The sequence below is a fragment of the Elephantulus edwardii genome, unplaced genomic scaffold (genome assembly GCF_000299155.1).
Source record: "Elephantulus edwardii isolate Elephantulus edwardi_28Jun2011 unplaced genomic scaffold, EleEdw1.0 scaffold00008, whole genome shotgun sequence".
Classification (NCBI taxonomy): Eukaryota; Metazoa; Chordata; class Mammalia; order Macroscelidea; family Macroscelididae; genus Elephantulus; species Elephantulus edwardii.
In genome coordinates, this window is record NW_006399758.1 from 3,839,537 (window position 1) to 3,848,350 (window position 8,814).

General features: G+C 41.3%; 1 pseudogene; it reads left to right on the plus strand.

The window, feature by feature from the left end:
- Nucleotides 1–7,449: 7,449 nt before the first annotated feature.
- On the plus strand, nt 7,450–8,051 carry LOC102859340 (annotated as a pseudogene).
- The last annotated feature ends 763 nt before the right edge of the window (nt 8,052–8,814 follow it).

The window sequence follows — 8,814 nt, forward strand, 5'->3', positions numbered from 1 at the left end:
TGGTCATGTGTATAAGGAACAACGGGTCCCCACTGAGTTTCTAAATGCAAAAATCATTGGAAACTCAAAAGAGCAATGTCAAGAAAGTGGGTCAAGACAAAAGCCTGGCTGGTATTTAGAACTGGGGCAAATGACTTGATAAGTAAGGTCAGCGAGAGCTAATTTATATTTCTTTGTAAATCAGCAAATCTGTCGTGAACAATTTCATGTACATTTCACCATGAAAACCACAGAAGGTGAAACTATTGTAAAAACCATGTGAAACAGTTCACAACAGATTGGTTAAGTAATCACAAGTCAGCCTATACTTATTTTGCTTTCTTGGTACTCCACATCTTCCAGGAAATGTTCGTTTGAAAAGTACTTTTCATTTTTTTTAGGAAGGAGTTGTGAGTTTAAGATACACAGAGATGACAGACATATCTGGTAGCAGAATCTCTGATGTGGTGAAAAAAATATGAAAAGTTTCACTATAGATTAATAAGTAAGTACAAGTAAGCCCTCATTTGCTTTGCTAATTGGATAATCTGACACTGAGAAGGAATAGATGAGGAACAAGAAGTGCTAGTGCAGTTAAATTCATAAAAAATTCAGCAACAAAGGGAAGCAGAAGGAAGGGACAAGAGCTGATGTAAAAAAAGAGAAACCAAGAAAGCTATGCTTAAGATGGACAAAATAACAGTGTGATGCTACTACACTGCTGAGGAAGCTCCAAAAGAAAGGGCAGATTAATAATGTAAGCAAAAACAGACTTGTTAGAGCAGAACCTTAGTGTAGGTTAATGTAGACAAAATTTACATCTTGCTCAAGTGGAGGGGTTGGCCGTAGGGAGAAGCAGTAAAAAAAATCATCCATATAAACAACATGTGACACAATACACTTATAGAAGGATGTGTGATGGCGAGAGCTTCTCACCCAGAATTCCATAGGCACTGTACATCCTCACTCTCAGCTGGAGTCCTGGCTTTCTACTTTACTAAGAAACAATTGGAACGATAAGAAAAGAGCTCCAAGACAAGATAGAATGAAAGAAGAGTGTGGAGGATGAGGACTTCTGTATAGGAGGGATATCTAAACTGCCAGATAACACTAAGGGTGCATTTGAAGGTTATGATTGTTAATGTAAGGGAAATCCTTCAAGATAGTTATGAATTATAAATTATTTTCTAACCCCATGTTGCATAAATGTAGGCAAGCAATAAATAGACAGAACTAAGGCTGTAACTCTGATCTATGATTTTTTTTTTAAATCAAGAGATAGTCAAGAAAATGAGTATATGTAGTGTCAGAAATCTTGATAATCGTCTTTCCTAGGCCCAGCTTGGGGAATGATCTCAGAAACATGGTCTCATAAATCAGTAGCTGTTGGGAACAATATAAGAGACCACTCTCCACACTGTGGTGTGTGTGAAAAACACCAACAAAGGAGTCATAGCATGACTGTGTTAATGTAAACCAAGCCTGCTGGAGGGTGAGCCAGGAGAAACAAGGATTTGAAGGATTAGTAGATTGTAAGCAAGTCTAGGGCACAGCTGAGATACAGAATCAAGTTCATCAACTGGGTCAATGCTTTTGTTGCTTTTGTTAGTTACCGCTGAATAATAGATTCTGACTTGTGATGACTCCATACATGCTGGTGCTCTGGTAACATAATGTGTTATATGTTGCACTGCTAATTGAAAGGCTGACAGTTCCAATCTACCAAGAACTGTGTGGAGGAAGATAAGGCTGTATGCTCTTTTTAAGATATACAGCCCTGTTTAAATGTGGGTGCCCCCTCAAAAAAATATTTATAGCCTTAGAGACTTGAGGGGCAGGCTTGTGATGAATTGAAATTGATTTGATGGCACTGTATTTGGGTTTTTGTTGCTCTTATTTGTATATGAAGAATAGAACTATAAGGATATGTAGATCTTCCAGAAAATATGCCTTACAAAGTATCTTTGAGTGGATTCAAACTGCCAATCTTTCAGTTGCCAAGGATTAGATTAAGGGACTGAGGCTAATGTTAGTGTTCTATAAATATGATCTGGGGAGACAGCACACAAAACACTTCATTATCAGGACTCCTTAACTTTAGAAAAGAGAAATTGATTATAGAAATAGTCTATCTCACAGACCGTATGACTGCTTCCATTTTTGCTTCTTTCTCCTCTTCCTTTCAACACACTTCTTTTGAACCACAAGGCCCTCACTGCCACTATTTAATATTGACTTTATAGACTACTAAAATTTCCATGTCTCTATATGAATATTTTCAAAAGGATTCAATCTCTTAACTTACTGATTTGCATATTGATTTGTCAGACTCAGTGAAGGATAATCAACTGTAGCCAATGAAAGCTGAGGTTACTATGGCTCAATAAGTAGTGATCTTTTCCAGAAGAAGAAATAATCCAAAAGCCATTGTTGTCGAGGAAATTCTGAATCATGACAACCTTCCACGAACTGTGCATCTTTACTTGAGGAAACTTACACATCTTTCTCTTGCCAAGTGCCTGGGAGATTTGAAATGCCAACTTTTTGGTTCCCAGCACATGTCACAATCTACACTATTTGTTGTTGAATACTATTGAGTTGGAACTGACTTATAGCTGACTCCCCAGTGAGTAAATCACAGGAACAGCTGGGGATTCTAACTGCGTACCTTTGGATTAGCAGCGCAGCTCTTTACCACTGAGCCTCCAGAGCTCTGGGGCATGTCTATCACAAGAAAAACAACAGGATATACTTTCCATACCACTTTCATAACTTCTAGATTAGATACCCAGAGAGGAAAAAAAAAGCAAGAATCAGATTAACCCTAACCATGGCCACCTCCTCTTTTTCTGGCCACTTAAGGATGAGCTTTTAGAATCAGATGGTCTTTGAGTGAAAAGAAATGGTAATAGACTCTTTGCAGCAGCAGATGAAGCTACTAGAGGTGAATTGAAACTGAGCTTTACAAAAAAGCTATAAGAATAACAAGAAACCCGTGCAGGAACAGGGGAAGAAAGTGCCCGAGTGAACATTTTAATTAACTCACATGCAATTTTAATTAAAAACATAATGTGTCAGGAAAATGAATAATGCCTCAGGGCAATAAAATAGCTGGGTTCCTTGCTTAATCTTCTGCATCAGCTCTTTCATGGCACGCACATATTATTGTTAAGAAAAGATTTCTTCTTTCCTGTGTTTCACAGTCACAGGGAACCCCTGCTGACAAAATCAGTTGAACAAAATAAGCCCGTTGTAGGATAATACCCTGTGTGAGGGCTCTTCGTTTTCTTTCTTAACAAGGGTTCCTGATTTCCTTTGACTTGGTTGCTTCTTTTTTCTGAACACACCCTTTCAATGAAGTATGATAGCCAGGTGAAATTAAAGCCACTAAAGTATCTCTGTTTGCAATTTATCACTTTTTTGTGATAACCTTTGTGTTGGAAGACAACAACATCTCCCCTCCCCTCACATGAAGTGACATAAGAGTTCCTGTCTCTCTACTGCCCCACTTGGAGTCCTAGGATTTGGGGATTTACTTCTTTTCCACAAGCTTTCTTTTAATTTCTGAGCTCTTATCTATCGACTACTGAAAATAATTCATGCCTCTGGTGGTCTAGTGCTGAAGAGTTGTGATGCTGACTCAGAGGCACAGGGTTTGAATCCACCAGCAGCTCTGAAGGAGAAAGATGGGCATTCTTTTCTGGTGCAATTTACTGTCTCTGAAAAACTCATTGGAGCGTTAGCTATGAGTTGATTCCAATTAGAGGGCATCTAGCATAATGTTGTGAAGAGGAAAAGTAGAGTGTGTCATGCATGTGGAAATGGTCACTGTTCCTTTTAAAAAAATTAATGCAAATTAAGACAATTTAGTTTATTGACATTGTAGATTTTCTTGTCTACTCTGTCCTAAGTTTGATATTACATGATCATTCTTCCTTTTCTTATCTTTTATCTTTTTTATTTTTTCTTTTATATTGGTTTGCTTACAACATTCATATGCATTGTGTTTCACACTATTCTTCATTCACATCGTGTTTCATTTCATTAATTACCACCTCCCTACATCCACCAAATTGTGCAACCATGTGTGTTCCTTCTTAAGAATTTATTCTAGTGTATTTGAAAGCATTTCATCACTGTTACTATTGCTTTTAACTCACTGTTACTATCTTTATGGGTCTGAGCTTGGTAACTGCATAATAAATAAAGAAGGATGGGAATTCAAGAAAAGAAGTACTATGTGTTGGAGGAGCAGAGAAGGAAGTTCCTGTGGCCACCAGTAAGAAAGACAAAACCTTGCAGAAGCAAGCATCTCAATGAGTATTTTACAATGTGTTTCCTTTTGGATATCTGCTGTAAGTCTCTTCTATTTCTCTGCTAACTTCTCCAGAAAGTTTCACATTACTCACTAATAATTTGGGCTTGATAAATTCTTTGTGTTGTTATTGTGTCTTGCCGAATCACTGTCAACTCATAGCTGACCCTCTAGTGGGTTTTCAGAGAATATCAATTGCACAGAAGTAGATTGCCCATCTTTCTCCTGAGCAGCAGCTGATGGATTCATATCACCTGCTTTCGGGTTGGCAGCCAACTCCTGGAGAGGGTGAGTCCAGGCTGCTTCTTGGAGGATAGAATTTTGTTTTGTTGTTGTTTTTTTAAATTTTTATTTTACTATTTGTGTGTACCGTCAAATCAGATCTGACTGGTACAGGAGGGGATTGTCCCTCCTTCCCCGGCAGAGCATCTGGTGGATTCGAACCATGCACCTCTGGGATTGCAGTGCAGGAGGATAGAATTTTGAAGCTCTTTCTCACATACTTTGGACATGTTGCAAGGAGAGACCCATCCTTGGAGAGGGACATCATGCTTGGAAGGGTGGGGGGGACAGAGAAAGAGAGAAAGACCCTGGGTGAGATGGAAAGACTCAGTGACTGGGGTAATGGGTGTAAGTGTGCCAGAGACAATGAGATTGGCTCACAATAGAGCAGGGTTTAGGGTTCTTATATATAGGGTCTCTATGAGTCGCAAGCAACTTGATGACACATAACAACAACAACACACTTCTGCAAGAAAATTATCAAATTCACTTAAGGTGAATTGTTGTTGTTATAGGTGTCAATGAGTAAGAATCAACCCATAGCTGATCCTATGAGTTTTCAGAGGCAGTAAATCACATGAGAGGAGGTTGTCTATCTTTTTCCCATGCAGCACCTGGTGGATTTGAACAATGTGCCTTTGGGTTGGCCATACAACTCCTTACCACTAGGCCACCAGAGCTGAGTCAGTTAGCTACGCAGTAGGAGCTGGCAGCAAATAGTTAACCAACCCCTATAAGTGGTTTGAAGTGGCCACCTGGGAGGGTCTCTGCAATGCACCAAGAAAAGCATGGATCACTGATGGTTCCTATCTTTGAGGGAGCTCTCACAGTCTAGAATAATGTCCCTATTCCTCATCCCGCCTCAGGTCTCTTGTTAAATGGTGACATTCTTATTTCAAAAGAACTTATTTCAATTGTTTTATATGCATCTAAAAGTTAGACAAGGAGTAAGGATGACTTAAGAAGAGTCAATGCCTTTGAGTTGTCATGTTGGAGAAGAGTGCTGAATACCCCACGGACTGATAAAAGAGTAAACAAATGTCTTAAGGAAGTGAAGCCAGAGCGCTCCTTAGAAGCAAGGATGGTGAAACTTCATCTCACGTACTTGGGGCACTCTGTAAGGAAGGATCAGTCTTTGGAAAAAGACATCATGCTGGGAAAGGTAGCAGATGGGAAAAAGAAATGAAAACACCTAAGATGGATTTACACAGTGTTTGCAACATGGGCCCAAACGTATCAGAGATGGTGAGGATGGCACTGATAGGGCAAGGTTCAAATCTGTCGTTCATAGGGTTTCTGAGTCATAGTTGACAACACCTAACAGCAACAACAACAACTGGGGACTTGAAATGGCCCCTCTCATTCTACTCCACTTTGTGTCTATAAAGCATTTGTTAAATTTAGGTCCCAGAATAGTTTTGGGGAACTTAACCTCAGTTTATACGTGCTGAATGCTAATGCTGCTTACTGAAGTTCCCTGAGAAGGAAAGCAAATTCTCTTCTGAGATTTGGTTGGCTTCTTGCTCCCTGTTTGGATTTTATTATCTTTTCTCAAGAATATCATTCATGAAGAATGCAAAAAGTCACTGCAAAGACACAGGAGAAAGAAAAGACCAAGATGGATGTCAGAAGAGACTCTGAATATTACACTACAAGGCCAAGAAGCCAAAGTGAAGGAAAGAAATCAAGGAATTAGGGAGGTGAACAGAAGATTTCAAGAGGTAGCACAGGAAGACAAAACAAAGTATTACAATGAAATGTGCAAAGAGCTGAAGCTGGTAAATCAAAAGGGATGAATTGCTCAGCATTTCTTAATCTGAAGAAACAGAAGAACAAATTTAAGCCTTGAGTGGCAATACTTAATGATGTCTTGGGCAGAAAATTGAATGACCCAAGAAGTAGGTGGAAGGAGTATACAAAGCCACTATACCATAAAGAATTGGCTGACAAAGAAGAATTTCATGAAACAACATATGATCAAAAGCCTATGGTGATGAAGGAGGAAGTTCAAGATGTTCTGAATATTCACAAACAAGGCCCCAGGAATTGATGGAATATCAACAGATATATTTTAGCAAATAGATATTGCCTTGGATGCACTCACCAAGTATGCCAAGCAATCTGGAGAAGAACTAAGTGGTCAACTGAATGGAAGATACTTATATTTATTCCCTTTTTTTTTAAAAAAAAAAGGTGACCCCACTGACTGTGGAAATTATTGAATGATATAACTAATATCACATACAAGCAAGATGCTGCTGAAATAATCCAGAAACAACTGGAATATCACATCAGCAGAAAATTACCTGTCTCGGTTAAGAAGAGGCCATGGCACTAGGGACATCATAATCAATGCTAGATAGATCTTGGCTGAACACAGAGAGCACCAGAGGAATGTTTATCTGTGTTTTGACTATGTGGATCATAACAAACTATGGCTAACTCTGAGAAGAATGGGGATCCCAGAATACCTAATTTTGCTCATGTGAAACCTATATTTGGACCAGTAAGAGGTAGTTAGAACAGAGCAGGAAAACACTGCATGCTTCAGGTTCAGGAGAGCTGTGTGTCAGGGATGCATACTATCCCTATACCTTTTCAATCGATATGCAGAACAGTTCAGTGGTGAGGCTGGGCTTTATGAGGAGCAATGTGGCATCAGGATTGGAGGTAGACTCATCAAGGACCTGCACTATGTAGATGATACAACCTTGCTCACTGAAACTGAAGAGGACAAGAGACATTTGTGCACAAGGTCAAGGACTGCAGCCTTTAACACAGATCAAAGCTCAACATCAAGAAAATAAAGAATGGCTGGTGGCTAGAGCATCCTCTTCTGCAGATCTTCGTTTGACCCTCCAGCTTTTGCATCAATGCTGCCAGCAGCCGTTTGCCCCCTATGGGGACCTTGTCCCAGACTCTGGGGCACCGAGCTCAGCCTCACCAGGCAACAGGTGCCCACTGTGGCTTAAGGCACATGAGGAGCAACAGCCATCGCAAGGCTGAGGTCCTCGCCAGTACTTTCTTGGATTAGGTCCACAAAGAGTTCCCGCAAAGGTCCAGCAGCTTGTCCAGGACATCGCCAGCCTCATGCTCCTGAAGATCATGACCTCAGTGAGCTGCTGGAGAAGATGTTGCAGAGCCAGGATGTTGGACTGGTGCCCACCAGCGTGATGCCAGGAGCTGCCCCTGCCACTGTACCCACCACTGCTGCTACCTCTGAGGAAGTGGAAGAAGACATCCTGAGGAAAAAAGAGCAGACACACTTCTCAGTCCACCTGGCCAAGGCCACGCCTGTGGACAAGGTGAAGCTCATCAAGGAAATCAAGAACTATGTCCAGGGCATCAATCTGATCCAGGCAAAGAAGCTAGTGGAGTCATTATGCCAGGAAATCAAAGCCAATGTGGCCAAAGCCAAGCTGAGAAGATCAAGGTGGTGCTGGAGGCAGTGGATGGCACTGTGGTGCTGGAGTAGCAACAGCCAGGACTGGACAGAGGGCCCTAGGCCCTGTGAACCCATGCGGCACCTGGTGAAGCCTGGGACCTGAAATCGTTGGAGGGCTCCTGGTACCATATGCCAGCCAGACACTGCTTGGAAAGGAGGTGTGGCCCTGTGGGATGGACATCCTTGCCCAGTGGGGCAGCAGCAGCAGCAGGGAAATGGACTGGAAGTGGGTCTCCACAGGGCTCTTCTGGCCATCAGAAAATACAGCATAGAGACCTAAAAAAAAAAAAAATCAAGATTCTCACCACTGGGCCGATCAGAAGCTTCATAATGAATGGAGAAGAAATTGAGGTTGTTGACTTCAGCTTGCTTGGTTCCACAGTCAACACTTTTGGCACCAGCACTCATAAAATCAAAAGACAGATGCACTGGGAAAATCTGCTGTCAGAACCTCTCAAGAGTACTGAAGAGCAACTATGTTAGTCTGGAGACTAAGGTGCCCCTGATCCAGGCTATGGTCTTCACAATTATTTACTATGCAACCAGAAGCTAGACAATAACCAACGATGACAGAATAAGGATCAATGCATGTGAGTTGTGGTTCTGGAAAAGAGTGTTGAATATACCACGGACTGCCAGGAGAACAGGTCTGTCATGCAGAGTCAAACCAGGCTGCTTCCTGGAGGAAAAGAGGAAAGGATTTTGAAGCTCTGTCTCACATACCTTGGGCACATGGTCAGAAGGGACCAGCCCTTGGAGAAAGGTGGAGGGACAGCACAGAAGAAGACCCACA